At 34.0% G+C, this 18,242-nt stretch overlaps 2 long non-coding RNA genes across 2 annotated transcripts; both read right to left on the bottom strand.

The window, feature by feature from the left end:
• Positions 1-4,425: 4,425 nt before the first annotated feature.
• Positions 4,426-6,565, bottom strand: LOC127135371 (uncharacterized). Its single transcript, XR_007808532.1, has 3 exons — positions 6,382-6,565; positions 5,923-5,982; positions 4,426-4,669 (listed from the first exon to the last, which is right to left on the bottom strand). It is a non-coding gene; the product is annotated as an uncharacterized LOC127135371 (long non-coding RNA).
• Positions 6,566-12,855: 6,290 nt separating this feature from the next.
• On the bottom strand, positions 12,856-15,021 carry LOC127135370 (uncharacterized). The gene is made up of 3 exons (XR_007808531.1): positions 14,837-15,021; positions 14,378-14,437; positions 12,856-13,100 (listed from the first exon to the last, which is right to left on the bottom strand). It is a non-coding gene; the product is annotated as an uncharacterized LOC127135370 (long non-coding RNA).
• Positions 15,022-18,242: the final 3,221 nt, after the last annotated feature.

The raw sequence follows: 18,242 nt of genomic DNA, 5'->3' as shown, positions 1-18,242 counted from the left end.
CTCATGATATGTCAGATATACGTTGATGATATGATTTTTGGTTCAGCTAACCCCTTAGTTTGTCAAGAACTCTCTGAGTTAATGCAGGCAGAATTTGAAATGAGTTTGATGCAAGAACTAAAATTCCTTCTGGGAATTCAAATCAACCAAGCTTCAGAAGCCATATACGTATACCAAAGGAAATACATAAAAGACATTCTGAAGAAATTTGAAATGTCAGAATGCAAACCAGCAAAGACTCCCATGCATCCAACCTGCATTCTGGAAAAAGAAGAAGTAAGTCAAAAGGTTTGTCAGAAGCTCTATCGTGGTATGATAGGCTCTCTTCTCTATCTAACGGTTGCACGGCCAGATATTCTTTTTAGTGTGTGTCTCTGTGCCAGATTCCAATCAGATCCAAGGGAATCTCATCTAACAACAGTTAAGAGAATCCTAAGGTATCTAAAAGGAAAACCTAACCTTGGCTTGATGTATGAGAAAACATCAGAGTATAGGCTCTCTAGATATTGTGATGCAGATTATGCCAGAAACAGATTGGAACGAAAAAGCACATCTAGAAACTGTCAGTTTCTGGGAAACAATCTTATATCTTGGGCCAACAAAAGACAGTCAAACATTGCTCTCTCTACTACAGAAGCAGAATATATCCCAACTTCATTATGCACTACTCAGATGCTCTGGATGAAGAATCAACTAGAATATCTTCAGATATATAAGAGTAACGTTTCTATCTTTTGTGACAATACTGCTGCCATATGCTTAAGTAAGAACTCTATTCTACATTCCAGAGAAAAGCACATAGAAATGAAACACTATTTTATCAGAGACTATGTTCAGAAAGGGGTAATTTCTTTAAAATTCATAGATACAGACCACCAATGGGCTGATATATTCACAAAACCCCTTACTGAAGATAGAATCTCCTATATTCCGAAACATTTAAAAATGGAAAATTGCCCAGAATGAGTCAAACATGTGCTTCTCTGAAATGGAAAAATAGGCTCTAAACTTAACATCTAGCATCTGAATCTGACTTTGATATTTCTACCAGTTAGAAGTCATCTGAATTAGAAATCCTCAAAATCCAATCTCTTGGTATTCCTGAAGATTAGATAGATCAACACGTGGTCTCTCTTGTGTCTGCCTTTGGATCTTCTAGACAACTGACTAGCATAGAACTCAAGAGACAAACCTTTCAGATTTCCTCGAGCAGGGGGCTGATTTGTGGGATTATACATCCATCATTAGTGTAAGACCCCAATTTTGACCCTAAGATCCCTCATGCAATTCCATCATAAGCATTAGCATTGGGATCATATCTTGGCATCCTCCTTACCCCTCTTTCATTGGGTTTGTTTTGGGAGAGATCACCAAGCACTTCGTGATTATATCATACTTTTATATTATCATTTTACTAACTAAAATACCAAAAATATGTCTTTGCATTTGTCTAACTCTTTTGTAGGAAGGGCATGATCTGATTGATTCATTGATCACATCTAGGGTTTGAGACCCTCATGAACAAAGAGAACAACCAAGAATTGATTCAAGAATGGTTATGAACATCATATATGAGTCCCAATTATCTCTACATGTTATATTGATCAAGTTTTCTTCAAGAGTTTGAGGGTGATTTGCCTTGGAAACCCTAGTTTGACTGGGTATCTTGAGTAACTTCTCCAACAAGCTATCTTACCAATCGATCAAATTTATCAAGGGAAACTTAAAACTTCATAATCTTATGCATATATGATCTACCATGAGCCAAGAAAGTCAAGAGAATTGGAAATTAGCAAGTTGGTTGATGGGGGTTGGCCAGATGAATTCATCTGATCAAAACTGGGTCTCCCTAGACCCTATCTCCTACAATTTTCACCATATGAAAATGATTTAAAACTAAAACTTACTCTAAATGACATTCCAAACAACTTTCATGATGAGACCTAGAGTCAGTTTTGCTTGGAAAATCATTTTCTATGTTGAAACATTATAGGTCATTTTGTCTAAACCCTAATTTGAAAGTCAACTTCCCAAGGCCATAACTTGCTCAATTTTTATGAGATGAAAGATTTCCAAGTTGCAAACTCAAATTCAATGTGTATACTTCAACTTTGATGTTGGAGTAGGAGCTAATTCAAATTTTTTGAGCATGTGATATGAGGCTACATTATAGGTCACTTTTGACCTATACCATTTATCAAGTGATTTTTCCAAACTTCAAAAATTCATAACTCTATCATTTCAAATCCAAATGACATGAAATTGGTGACAATTTTGAAGGTATTTGAGAGAGATACAACTTTCATGAATACACTTTTCTCATTTGAAGCTCATGTAAAAAGTTAAGCAAGGTGGAATATTGAGACATATGGCTTGACACTTAGAAAAATTTTGATATGTCAAAAATTTCCAAACTTCCACCTCTAATTTCTCCAAGTTCCAAGCTCCAAATGAAAAAGTGTTGAACATGAAAGTTGTTCCTCTTGATCTCACCTTTCCAAAGATCTCAGATTCATTCATTTTGGAGGAGAAATGCATAGGCTGCGCATGGCTTAAACAGGGTGGTATCATTTGGCATGGATCAAACTTCAAGCATCAATGTTCAGTTACCTTGCAATCCAAGCCTACTTCAACACATCTGATCTTCAATTATGGACCTCAAGCCATCATTTCGTGGGCCTATGCACGCCCATGCAACATTACATCACCATTTGCCAAATTTGGAAAGTGAATGTGAGTGTGCAAATATCACATGATTCAGCTATAAATAGAGCTTCAATTGCTCAGAAATACACACACAATAGCGCCAACTTTGATCCCCCATTGCAAATCCTCAATTCTCAAAGGATAAGCCTGATAAATTCTTTTAAATTTGAGCTTGAATCTCCATTGTTTTGGAATTCAATTCTCCAGGAATCCATTGCTTCTAAACCATCCAATCCTTCTCCTACAAGCAAGTGGAGTGAGTCCAAGCATTAGCAAGATCAAGATCCATCGAATCCAGACCTACATTGAAGGTAATTTTTAGAAATTTTGAACTCTTCCATTCTCTCAAATTCTTGCTCAGTTCTATTGATTCTTTGGTTGTCTGAAGTCCTACCAATGTAGGCAAGAAGATTGAGTTGCTTTGAGGTCAAATTAAAGCAACTCAGTTCATGTACCTAAAATTTCAATTCCACATATCTCTTAATATATTTGGAATTGGAGTGAATGGAGGTCAGATTCGAGCTCAGTGCCATTTTTTCTTCAAGATCATGTTCTTGTTTTTCTTTATGGTGATGGTTCATGGTGGACCAGTCCGGTGAGGTCCACCGGAGAAGATGACCGGAGCTCTGGCTCCGATGATGAGTTGAAAAGACTTAAACCACATGATCTGTCCCTCACGTTTTAATCTTGATCGTTGGTTTTAAATACCAATTGTGCAACGCAGTTGACTTAAGTACATGTGGAGCGCGCGCTTTGGACCATCAGGTCTGCCACCTCAATTAATGAGGGAGATCTGATGGTCCACGTAATTTAGATTTTCTGAATTTTTATTTTAATTGCATTTTCTTCAATAATTCATATTAAATTCAATATTGATCCAAAAAATATGGGACTTTCACCAAAAAAATTCAAATCTTTTTCTCTTTCATATTCTGAATTAAAATTATTTCTTGGATCATTATTAATATTTTTCATGAATTAATTTATTTTTCATTTGTTTTTAATTACTTAAAAATACTTTTAAATCTCCAAAAATTATGAAATTTTTTCTCCAAGGTCCTTTGACCTTGTTTGACCTATGATAAATCTCATGACCATTTCTTTGGTGTTTTGATGAGATTTCAGGAATTGGGCAAAACATATTTGATTTAAATGCATTATTTTATTATTTTTAATTGAATAAATGCCAATTAAATTTTGTTGACCATTTGTATTGACTTAACTGAGTTTGCTTGTTTGTTGTTGGGCCTTGGTCAAGGTTGATTTGACTTTGTCAAATTAAAATCGTTGGATTTAGGGGATTGATGGAGTATACATTCCATCTCCCAAAATGAATGAATGATATTAATTTGGTAAAAGTCCTCCTTTGACCAATTTGTGATCTCAATTATCCCCTCCCCACTTCATCTCATTCCTCTTCTTAATTCATTCATTTCATTTGGCCTATGACATCTCAAAGTCCTAATGCTAGTTGATTGAAAAATTAACATGAGTATGGATGAGATTAGGCCACATCTTTTGCATATGTTTTTTTGTGTGTGGTATGTTTTATGAGCATAGTCCATTATGCTATGTGAGACAGCCTATGTCCCATTAGTGAAATTCTAAAATAAAATACAGAAAACTTTAAAATTTTAAATAACAAGACTTAATTAATTAAAAATATACTACTTCACATATATATGCTTCAAATATGTTTTACATAAACTTTGACACCGTTAAGACTAGTGGCCTTGCCACGTAGATAAAACTTAAAATAAAAGTACATGAAGAAAATCAAAAGAAAGCTTAACAGAAGGACCTCCTAAGTCCAACAGGACTGACACTTATACTGACTGTATATAATATTACGTACTAGTAACGATGTGATAAGCGTTTGATAAAACGCTAGCAACCTTCAGCCTTGACATTATCGTAATCTGTCACTCCATAGCCTTCCCTCCTAAATGGTCTAGCTCATCGCCTGATCGTCATAGATCAATCCAAAGATGCAAGACAAAAAGAATACAGGGCTAAGATTTACGTACAAGTTTAAAAGTGGGAATAGGATGTAAAATAGTAATATATATATATGACAACCACAATTATTCGAACAAGCGTATCTTTATCCCATATTTACCTATACTCTATAAGTGTTTATTCTAATGCATCCCTGAACTATATGCTGACTCAGGCCACTAAACACTGTCAAGGATACTTTTCCCATTTACCAAGATCAGATATCACAAGACCACATGCCACCAACATACTCCCAATTACCAAGAGCTACGCCACCTAACTTCACATGGAGTCCAGGTGTTATAAGTCGATCGTCCCTGAGGATTCAGGCCAAGACCCTCGTCTTGCCTAGCATGCATAAATAATAATCCCCGTCGGGATTGTAGGCGACTGATCAACCTCGTACGTCCCATACCGCACGGCAGTGGACTTACACATTCCTCAATGCAGGTCTATATGATCACTCAACCATCTTGTAGCAACTCTCAACCATAAGTATTTAGTTAATATTTGGGAAATATCATATCAACCTTTCAGGTCATAGTTATTATCTAATACTTCGGTTGAGTGCCAAATCCATTAAATGTCTTGTCTATTTCTCCTTGGCGTGATCCTTATCTCTATATAACTAGTTCCGTTTATACAGTGAATAATGTATGGTTGACTTCCCAGGTAAGAGAGGTGGACCGTAAAGGACATGGTCGACCAAGTCTTTTCCTTAGCCATAACCCAACCGAATACAACTACTCAATGTATCCAACTTCCCTTATTTCATTGGGGATCTAACACTTAATACCTAATCAATGTTGTTGTTTCTCTCCTTAATAGATTATTTTCTTAGTCTATCAATCACAATCATTCAAGTATAAATAAAATGAACAATTAGACAATTAATCAAACAATGTAAGCACAATACAACCTCAAATTGTCATAGATCATTCTTATGATAAATAATTAAGGTCGGCATAACCTCGCTTAGTGATTTGGGAAAATCATTATTCGAGAATAGGCTCTCCTTACTTATTTATCGCTGGTAGGGTTGGGTCACCACTACACACACACACACACACACACACACACACACACACACATATATATATATATATATATATATATATATATATATATATATATATATATATATATATATATATATATATATATATATAAAGCTATTTTACGCTAACCGTCCCAACGTATACGAGACCTTGCCCCCACCTTTTGTTGTTGATCGTTATTGAAAGTCCATGAGCATTTTCTCTGATGTTTGCCCAGAACCTAATTTACGATAACCGTTGAATTGTACTAAATTTATAAAATAATTAAAATATAATTTACGATTAAATAAACATAATCCCGTTACAAATTAAAATATTTATTTATTTAAAATATTTAATCATAACCTCCACTATATTTAAATCGTTATTAAATTCAAGTATAAATTAGACTACACCCCCGTTTGGATTTGTTTATTTTAGAAAATTATCAAGAGTGTATTCCTAATAACATTTTAATTTTATAATAATACTTGGGCATTATAACAACTTAAAATGGTAAAATTTATCTTGGACTTTATAAGTTCAATATCTCGACGTCTGAACGGAAATTTAAATTGAAATCTTAAAATAACCTTTATATAAATAAAATAATTAAAATAATTAAATTATAACGACTTACCGGTTACTTATGAAAATGATTTGAGCAGAACTTTGACGTATCAAACTTCTTTAAAACTTTAGAAGAACTTTGACCCCAAAATAACTCTAAAAACTACAAACCGACACCGTGAAAACTTCGACAACTCAAACTAATATTTCTATATGAAGAAACTAGAGGAAGAAGGAAATAAAGAGGTAAGAAAGATGATTTGTGGATGAATGAATGAAAATGAGGTGAGAAAGACCCCTATTTATACTAGTTGTAAGATATTAAAATAATGTAAATTTATCACCTTTTGCCCATGCTTTCTAACTTTTCAACTCTTGCTAGTAAATATGTCTTTATCAAATATTTACAAGTCTTGCATGAATAGTTTTATAGATGTTCTAATATGACTTTGTGAAAATAGTTGGTGAGAAATGTATGAAAGTTTGATTTTTCTACTATTTCATGACATGTGATCATGTAGAATATTAATAGAAAAATAAAATATATTTCTTTTATAAAATGAAATGATAAGTATAATAATAATAATAATAATAATAATAATAATAATAATAATAATAATAATAATAATAATAATAATAACAAGGATAATTATTTAATACATTTATTAACTTAAGGTTATTTTATTTACTATTTTTTTTTGAAGATTAGTTTGTAGAGTAAAATAGTGATATTCAAATCAAATAACATCAAATAATATAATAACAAAACAACAAAAGTAATAATAATAAAAATAATATGGATAATTAATTAACTTAAAATTAAGTATTTAAATGACTAATTTCATAGTTTAGCTTGTAAAATAAAACGATGATATTCAAATTGAATAATAATATTAATAATAAAATAAAGAGTAATTAGTTGATAAATTAATTATTATAGCTGCTAGTTTCAATGTTTAGTTTGTAATAATTAGCGATGTTAAAATCTCAATTATAATCATATATATTATTTAAGGTATGGAAAATTAGGATGTTACATTACCACCCCCCTTAAAAGAAATTCCGTCCTCGAAATTTAACGTACCTAAAACATATGTGGATACTTTTGATGCATGTCCTCTTCTCTTTCCCAGGTAGAATCACCAGTTACATCATCCCAAACAACTCTAACCAATGGTATCTGCTTTCCACTAAGTTCCTTAATTCGATGATCTAGAATTTTGACAGGTAAAGCCTCATATTCTAGGTTGTCTCTAAGTTCCACACTCTCAGACTCAATGACATGTGAAGGGTCAGGATAATACTTCCTTAGTTGTGATACATGGAATACGTCATGAAGATTAGACAGGTTTGGCGGCAAAGCAATGTGGTATGCCTCAGGTCCAATCCGTCGTAGAATTTGAAAAGGCTCGATAAACCTTGGTGTTAACTTCCTAGTTTTGATTGCTCGTGCAATTCCCGCTCTAGGAGTTACCCTAATGAACACGTGATCTCCTGCCTCAAATTCCAAAGGTCTCCTCCTTTTATCACTATAACTCTTTTGACGATCCTGTGTAGCTTTCATCTTTTCTCTAATAAGCTTAACCTGGTTTGTTGTTTGTTGCACAAATTCTGAACCCAATATTTTATTTTCTCCAACTTCATACCAACATAAAGGCGTTTGACACCTTCGTCCATACAATGCTTCATAAGGAGCCATGCCAATACTTGAGTGAAAGCTATTGTTGTAAGTAAACTCAATCAATGGTAAGAACTCATTCCAACTTCCTTTGTGTTCAAGAGTACACGCTCTTAGCAGATCTTCTAACGACTGAATTGTCCTTTCTGATTGGCCATCTATTTGGGGATGATAAGCTGAACTTAACCTTAGTTTGGTTCCTAGCTCTAAATGCAACTGACGCCAAAACTTTGATGTGAATTTGGGATCTCTATCACTGACTATACTTGTAGGTATCCCATGTAATCTAACAATTTCCTTTACATATATCTGAGCTAGTCTCTCTAAGCTAAACGTTTGGTTGATGGGAATGAAATATGCACTCTTTGTCAACCTATCAATGATTACCCAAATTGCATCATGCTTCTTCTGAGTTTTGGGCAAAGCAGTTACAAAATCCATAGCTATTCCATCCCACTTCCACTCCGGAATGTCTAAAGGTTATAATAATCCAGTTGGCCTTTGATGTTCAATCTTTGCCTTCTGACATATCAAACAACTTTGAACATACTCTGCTATATCCTTCTTCATTCCAAACCACCAAAACATTTTCTTCAAATCTTGATACATCTTTGTGGCTCCTGGATGAAAACTCATCTTACTTTTGTGGGATTCTTCCAAGATCAACTTTCGAATATCCTGGTTTTGAGGTATACACAACCTTTCTCCAAACCTTAGGATTCCATCACTCCTTATGTTAAAATCCCCATTCTGACCATCTTTGATAGTTTCCTTTATATTCATTAATTGGTCATCAAGTTGTTGTTCATCTTTGATCCATTTTAGATATTCATAAGACACGACAATAGTGCCTATGAACATACTTCCTTCACTGTGATGTACTCCTAAGTTTAAATCCACGAATTGGTTAATCAACTCTTCTTCCTTCAACATCATTGCAGATACATGAAGTTTCTTTCGACTCAAGGCGTCTGCTACAACATTGGCCTTTCCTGGATGATATTGTAACTCAAAATCATAGTCCTTTAAAAATTCCATCCAACGCCTTTGTCTCATGTTTAGATCTTTCTGATCAAATAAATACTTCAGGCTTTTGTGATCACTTAACACAGTGAACTTTTATCCATAAAGATAATGCCTCCAAATTTTTAAGGCAAACACAATTGCTGCTAACTCTAAGTCGTGAGTTGGGTAGTTTCTCTCGTGTACCTTCAACTGTCTTGATCCATAAGCTATCACTTTCCTTTCTTGCATCAACACACAACCAAGACCTTGGTATGACGTATCACAATACACATCGAATCTTCCTAACGGGTCTGGTAAGATGAGTATTGGTGATGAAGTCAATCTTTCCTTCAACTTCTGAAAACTTTCTTCACACTCTTTTGTCCATTCAAAGTTCTTACCCTTCCTCGTTAACTGAGTCATAGGCAAAGCGATCTTTGAGAATCCTTCGATGAACCTTCGATAATATCCAGCTAGTCCAAGAAAACTTTGAATCTCACCAACATTCTTTGGACATTCCCACTTTGTTACTGCTCCAACTTTACTCGAGTCTACTTCAATACCTTCTTCACTGATAACATGACCAAGAAATTGTACCTCCTTCAACCAAAATTCACATTTCGAGAATTTCGCGTACAATTGGCGGTCCTTTAATATATGTAGCACAATCCTCAAATGTTCTTCATGCTCTACCTCATTCTTGGAATAAATCAAAATGTCATCGATGAAAACTACAACAAATTAATCTAAGTACGACCTAAAGATCCTATTCATGTAATCCATGAATACTGCTGGAGCATTAGTCAAACCAAATGGCATTACTAAGTACTCATAGTGTCCATAACGGGATCTGAAAGCTGTTTTTGGAATATCATCCTCCTTCACCCTGATCTGATGATATCCAGACTTCAAGTCAATCTTCGAGAATACCGATGCTCCCTTTAACTGGTCCATCAAGTCATCGATTCTAGGCAAAGGATACTTGTTTTTTACAGTAGCTTTATTAAGTTGTCTGTAATCTACACAAAGTCTAGAAGAACCATCCTTCTTCTTAACAAACAAGACTGGAGCTCCCCATGACGATACACTCGGTCTAATAAATTCCTTCTCTAACATCTCGTCTAACTGTTTCTTTAACTCAGCCATCTCTGAGGGTGACATTCGATAAGGAGATATAGAAATTGGTCCAGTGCCTGGAACCAAGTCTATAGAAAACTCCACTTCCCTAACCGGTGGTAAACCTGGAACCTCTTCTGGAAAAACTTTCGGGAATTCACAGACCACTGGAAGATTTTCAACACTAGGGGTTTCTCCTTCTGACATAGAGAATAACATCATAAATTTTTGGGTGAGAGTTTCCACCTTTATGACTTCTCCACTATCTTCTCCAAACGTTAAAATTTTCTTCTTGCACCCCAAGTTTACATCGTTGGCTGATAACCAATCCATTCCTAAGATGACATCTAGGTCTTTTAGCGGGAGTACTATAAGATCCACTAAGAATCTTCTATTTTCTAAAATTACAGGGCAGTCTGCCCAAACTGAACAAATTACCATTCTTTCTCCCGAGGGAGTTGTAATGGTCAACTTATTATTGAGATCAACAATTTCAAATCCCAAAATTTCCGCACAAGATGTAGATATAAATGAATGTGTAGCTCCTTAATCGTATAATACTGATACCAACTTATCTCCAATTAGACACATACCTTGGATTAACCCATCTGACTTTGAGATCTCAGCTCCTCTAATTGCAAATACTCTTCCTGTGGTCGGCTTGTTCTGATTCTGAGGTCCTTGACCAACATTTGGGCCTCCGTTCCTTGCTCTCCCTACATTGTTATTGTTTATTAGGACGCTCTTCTGGCTTGTTGGTTGGTTTTGTCCTTGGGGACAATCTTTGAGAAAATGGCCCTTCTGACCACAACGAAAACAAGCTCCAATATTTCTATTTGGACAATCTTTGTTAAGATGTGCCCCTCCACAGCTGTAACACTTGAACATTAACCTCCTAGAATCCTGGTTATGATATGGTGTAGGCCTTTGATATGTCTTACCCCCTTGTTGGGTCCTTCCTCCATGGCCTCGGTTAAAATGGCCCTTGTGATTGTCGTTTCGGGTTGGTACTCTTGATCCATATTGATTCTTCCTATTGTCAATTCCTTCCAACTCCAAACATCTTTCTATCAGCTCACCAAAGCGCATAATATGCAGAGGTAGAACCGCCCTCTGGATATCATATTTCAATCCATCTTGATACTTTTCACACATCCATTCTTCCTTTGGATGCAAGCGGTAAAATTCAGAATACTTTAGCAAGGATTCAAACTTCCTAGTATACTCTCCCACTGTCATCATACCTTGACGAGGGTTCTGGAATTCTCTCTCCTTCTCTTTCCTACATAGCTTTGGAAAATACTTCCTCAAAAGTTCTTCTTTGAACAAGATCCAATTGATATCTCTTCCTTCCTCTTCCAATAATCTATGTTTTCCTCTCCACCAGGCTTCAGCGTCGCCTATCAGCATGAATGTTGCATAACCGACTCTTTTATTCTCTCTACAGTGAGTGAAAGAGAATATCTTCTCTATCTCTTGCAACCATTTCTCAGCACCCTCCGGATTAAAGTCACCACCAAACTGTGGTGGTTTACCTTTCAGAAACGAGTTCAATCACGTATCTTCATGCACAGTTTCTCTTTGTTGTTGCTGAAAAAGTTGATGATCACGAGTGATTTGCAGGATTTGAGCATTTTGTTGTGTTTGAACTAACACAGCCGCAGCAAGTTCACGAACATCTCGAGTGTCAGCTTGAGAGTTCGTTCCAGTTTGGGAATGATCTTCTCATCCTATGGGGATGTTAGCTACCCCTTTGGGAGTAGCTTCACCACTCACATTCCTACCTACACCTCTACTAGCGCCTCTACCAGCACTCCTACCACGCCTCACGTTTCTGGCATTCTGAACCATAACTTCCTGAAAAGGATAAGTTATTAGGTTCAATCATCCACAAGACATAAAGAACATAATAAATATGTATATTTATATCCCAATGAATGATTTATCGATAAGGATTTTGTCAATTCTCTCACATGCAATGTTATGTTTAATATGTTGAATTAATGCTTAACGTTAGTTATGGTTATATCTAGAATTTTGGCAAAGATAATCAATATTTAGTGTATAAACAAAAGCATATCAATTTATTCAATAACAACGATTACAAAAACCATGACCATGTTTCATTTAAAAACCTCTATTAATAAACCAAGCTAAGACTAGTAATGGTAACACTATAATTATCATTATTGCTAAGAAATCTTTACCTAATTCTTCATGCTTGATAATACCAATAAGAAACAAGATAATGACAAGAAGAGTGATGAAAAAAAGAAAATATTTATCCATTTGTAAGGTATGGATAAGTACTTTGAAATTGATATGAAAATAATGAATAGGTGTGAAGTATTTATATAGTGAATTTTGTGAAGTGTCCGTTACGTTACCGTTGGGTTTGTGACCGTTGGGGGAAAAAGAAAGAAGAATAAGTTAAGTGTGTTAAAGACGCTTCCTAGATCAGTATATTAGAAGGATATCAAGAGGAAGACTCAACGCACAAAAGAAAAGTTATCATCCTGTTTGGAATCCAACTTGATACAGTCAGTATAACTCTAGACACTTACGGTCCGAGCTGAATCGACCAGCTCTGATACCATTAAATGAGACAGCTTATGTCCCATTAGTGAAATTCTAAAATAAAATACAGAAAATTTAAAAAATTTAAATAACAAGACTGAATTAATTAAAAATATACTACTTCACATATATATGCTTCAAATATGTTTTACATAAAGTTTGACACCGTTAAGACTAGTGGCCTTGCCACGTAGATAAAACTTAAAATAAAAGTACATGAAGAAAATCAAAAGAAAGCTTAACAGAAGGACCTCCTAAGTCCAACAGGACTGACACTTATACTGACTGTATATAATATTACGTACTAGTAACGATGTGATAAGCGTTTGACAAAACGCTAGCAACCTTCAGCCTTGACATTATCGTAATCTGTCACTCCATAGCCTTCCCTCCTAAATGGTCTAGCTCGTCGCCTGATCGTCATAGATCAATCCAAAGATGCAAGACAAAAAGAATACAGGGCTAAGATTTATGTACAAGTTTAAAAGTGGGAATAGGATGTAAAATAGTAATATATATATATGACAACCACAATTATTCGAACAAGCGTATCTTTATCCCATATTTACCTATACTCTATAAGTGTTTATTCTAATGCATCCCTGAACTATATACTGACTCAGGCCACTAAACACTGTCAAGGATACTTTTCCCATTTACCAAGATCAGATATCACAAGACCACATGCCACCAACATACTCCCAATTACCAAGAGCTACGCCACCTAACTTCACATGGAGTCCAGGTGTTATAAGTCGATCGTCCCTGAGGATTCAGGCCAAGACCCTCGTCTTGCCTAGCATGCATAAATAATAATCCCCGTCGGGATTGTAGGCGACTGATCAACCTCGTACGTCCCATACCGCACGGCAGTGGACTTACACATTCCTCAATGCAGGTCTATCTGATCACTCAACCATCTTGTAGCAACTCTCAACCATAAGTATTTAGTTAATATTTGGGAAATATCATATCAACCTTTCAGGTCATAGTTATTATCTAATACTTCGGTTGAGTGCCAAATCCATTAAATGTCTTGTCTATTTCTCCTTGGCGTGATCCTTATCTCTATATAACTAGTTCCGTTTATACAGTGAATAATGTATGGTTGACTTCCCAGGTAAGAGAGGTGGACCGTAAAGGACATGGTCGACCAAGTATTTTCCTTAGCCAGAACCCAACCGAATACAACTACTCAATGTATCCAACTTCCCTTATTTCATTGGGGATCTAACACTTAATATATAATCAATGTTGTTGTTTCTCTCCTTAATAGATTATTTTCTTAGTCTATCAATCACAATCATTCAAGTATAAATAAAATGAACAATTAGACAATTAATCAAACAATGTAAGCACAATACAACCTCAAATTGTCATAGATCATTCTTATGATAAATAATTAAGGTCGGCATAACCTCGCTTAGTGATTTGGGAAAATCATTATTCGAGAATAGGCTCTCCTTACTTATTTATCGCTGGTAGGGTTGGGTCACCACTACACACACACACACACATACACACACACACACACACACACACACACACATATATATATATATATATATATATATATATATATATATATATATATATATATATATATATATATATATATATATAGATATATATATATATATAAAGCTATTTTACGCTAACCGTCCCAACGTATACAAGACCTTGCCCCCACCTTTTGTTGTTGATCGTTGTTGAAAGTCCACGAGCGTTTTCTCTGATGTTTGCCCAGAACCTAATTTACGATAACCTTTGAATTGTACGAAATTTATAAAATAATTAGAATATAATTTACGATTAAATAAACATAATCCTATTACAAATTAAAATATTTATTTATTTAAAATATTTAATCATAACCTCCACTATATTTAAATCGTTATTAAATTCAAGTATAAATTAGACTACACCCCCGTTTGGATTTGTTTATTTTAGAAAATTATCAAGAGTGTATTCCTAATAACATTTTAATTTTATAATAATACTTGGGCATTATAACAACTTAAAATGGTAAAATTTATCTTGGACTTTATAAGTTCAATATCTCGACGTCTGAACGGAAATTTAAATTGAAATCTTAAAATAACCTTTATATAAATAAAATAATTAAAATAATTAAATTATAACGACTTACCGGTTACTTATGAAAATGATTTGAGCAGAACTTTGACGTATCAAACTTCTTTAAAACTTTAGAAGAACTTTGACCCCAAAATAACTCTAAAAACTACAAACCGACACCGTGAAAACTTCGACAACTCAAACTAATATTTCTATATGAAGAAACTAGAGGAAGAAGGAAATAAAGAGGTAAGAAAGATGATTTGTGGATGAATGAATGAAAATGGGGTGAGAAAGACCCCTATTTATACTAGTTGTAAGATATTAAAATAATGTAAATTTATCACCTTTTGCCCATGCTTTCTAACTTTTCAACTCTTGCTAGTAAATATGTCTTTATCAAATATTTACAAGTCTTGCATGAATAGTTTTATAGATGTTCTAATATGACTTTGTGAAAATAGTTGGTGAGAAATGTATGAAAGTTTGATTTTTCTACTATTTCATGACATGTGATCATGTAGAATATTAATAGAAAAATAAAATATATTTCTTTTATAAAATGAAATGATAAGTATAATAATAATAATAATAATAATAATAATAATAATAATAATAATAATAATAATAATAATAATAATAATAATAATAATAACAAGGATAATTATTTAATACATTTATTAACTTAAGGTTATTTTATTTACTATTTTTTTTTTGAAGATTAGTTTGTAGAGTAAAATAATGATATTCAAATCAAATAACATCAAATAATATAATAACAAAACAACAAAAGTAATAATAATAAAAATAATATGGATAATTAATTAACTTAAAATTAAGTATTTAAATGACTAATTTCAAAGTTTAGTCTGTAAAATAAAACGATGATATTCAAATTGAATAATAATATTAATAATAAAATAAAGAGTAATTAGATGATAAATTAATTATTATAGCTGCTAGTTTCAATGTTTAGTTTGTAATAATTAGCGATGTTAAAATCTCAATTATAATCATATATATTATTTAAGGTATGGAAAATTAGGATGTTACACTATGTCTCTAACATGCATTAACACCAAAATTCTATTGCCCGGCCTCAAATAGTTGTGACTTCTACATAAGTACAATTACGATTGCTTAACACAGTGCTAAATTGGTAACATAAAAGGCATAAGCATTCTAGTTAGTGAGATTGTAAGTCTCCTCTCTTTCATGGTATTGTGTGGAAACTTGGCCTTCTTTCCTTCCTTTTGGAAGATATTTTGGTTCAAGGATTCATGCTTGTGATAAGTGGGTTGAGTGTTCTCCAAAGAATGTCTTGAAAAAGAAAAGCAAAACAAAACTAACCTCTAACCTACTAAATATTGACTTTTAATTTCAAGCTTTTACTTTAATCCAATTTACTTTTTGCACTTTATTTCATTTTCCATTGTTCATATGATTCTATTTGTTTATGTTAATACAATTTTCACTTTGTCCATTTGGACCATATTGTGTGATATGTTTTATTTGTATATACTTTGCTTGTTTGTGTGGTCTTTGACCATTAATGTACATAATAATCATAAAAACCCTAAAAAACTTTTGAGTGGACTGTTGGCTTGATCTTGGACAAATGGACTTAGAATCGAGGCAACTTCCCTAAGCTAAAGGACTTGGACAATGTCAACTTGTTGAAGAACCAAGTTCTTGCAATTTGAATTTCATATGATACATCTTTGAAGACCTCTCTAGGATTCATTTGCAACATGATCATTGTGAAGCTGTTATTTTGAACCTGTGACTTATGGAATTCATCTGTTACATGGGTTATTTTTGAAGAAGATCATGGAATGGATAAGCTTGGATGAGGCCATCTTTATTTGATGCTGTAAGACCCCAATTTTGTCCCTAAGATCCCTCATGGCATCATATCATATCATTGCATTGCCTCAAGGATCATTGGACACCTTGCTTCCTTCCCTGTGGGTGGGTTATCTTTTTGAGAGTGATTCTTGATCACCAAGCATTCCTTGCATTTATATGTCATTGCTTTTCTTTTAATCACTAACCAAAAGTACAAAAATATGTCATCTAACCTTTGTCTTGCAGATGAAGCAATAACAGGTCAAGGCAATTAAAGGCATTCATTGAGCAATAGATGGTGGTTATTCTTGAGATTTGAACCCCACAATCATTCACAAGAGTTCATATGAGCTATGATGACATTTTGAAGCAAAATCCCAAATGGTAGAGGCTTGAATCTCATCAGAACATTTTCAGATCATCTGAAGACCTAGAAAGTCAACTGCAAAGTCAACTGTGGATTTGGAGGTGGGAAGTGATTGGAAATACTTCATTCATGTTCAAACAAGTCTCATTTGACATTTCAAACACTCACATTGAAGAATTTGAGGTCCAGTCAAAAATTTCCCAAAATAGAAAGTGACCCATAATTTGAGATTTCCAAAAATGGAAGGGTTTTGGACCAACTTCAACTCAATCTTACATCATCAAAAACGTTTCAAATGAAATTTTGTTGAACATTAAAGTTGTAGATCTTTCTCTCCCATTTCCAAAATGTCCAAGATCATGGATTTATGATGTGTGGTTGAGGAGATATGATCAAATCATTGCCAAGTATGCATGGGACTTCAAATGGCCATATCTTTTGATTCAAAGCTCCAAAATGAGTGGTTCTTTTTGCAATATTCTCCTCTTGACCTCTAATTTCCAAATCATGCACCACATTACATAAAATCTCATCACATGATCACTTGCTATTCCATGTCTTTTTTGGAGGGAAATTGCAAAATTCAAAAATGGTGCATTGTATGGACTTTTTACCATTGCCATTGGGTTTAAAAGAGGATTTTAAGTGAGAATGATGAGGAAAAGGGTATTGTTCACGTGCAATTAGCCCATGCACCATGCATTTTGGAAATTTTGCAAAATACCTTATTTCACTTAACCAAATTAATTATGGATTAGCAAGTTGATTAAGAAGGCATATATATACTCTAATCCTAACAGAATTGGAGGAGGTTAATCATTTTTTCACATTTCAAGATCCAAATTCTCTCTCCCTCCAAATTTTTCTCTCATTCATAATTCAATTTTTTTCCAAAGAACCTTGCAATTTTACTTCATATACTTGTTGCCTAGCTTTGATTCTGTGCAGATCAAGTGTTGAATTGGTGAATTCGTGCAAGAATCAAGTAGTGGAAGTTCATGAAGTTGAAAATGGAGTTTCTGTTTTGAGCTAGATCCAGCACCTTTCAAGCTTCAATTGCTTCATCAAACTTCATTTCAAGTATTGTAGAGTAGATTTTGACCAATACAAGCTGCGAATCGTGTGAATTCAAAGGTTCTGCTCTTCAAGAGGTCATAATTCGAACCTTTTAATTTTGAAATCCATGTATATATTATTGTAGATCTTGTTCTCCTGGTAATTCTGGTGAAAGAATCATGTGATTTGATACACTATTGACTGAGTT

Source organism: Lathyrus oleraceus, chromosome 4 (assembly GCF_024323335.1).
Source record: "Lathyrus oleraceus cultivar Zhongwan6 chromosome 4, CAAS_Psat_ZW6_1.0, whole genome shotgun sequence".
NCBI classification, from domain to species: domain Eukaryota; kingdom Viridiplantae; phylum Streptophyta; class Magnoliopsida; order Fabales; family Fabaceae; genus Lathyrus; species Lathyrus oleraceus.
This window is presented reverse-complemented; position numbering and strand designations above follow the sequence as displayed.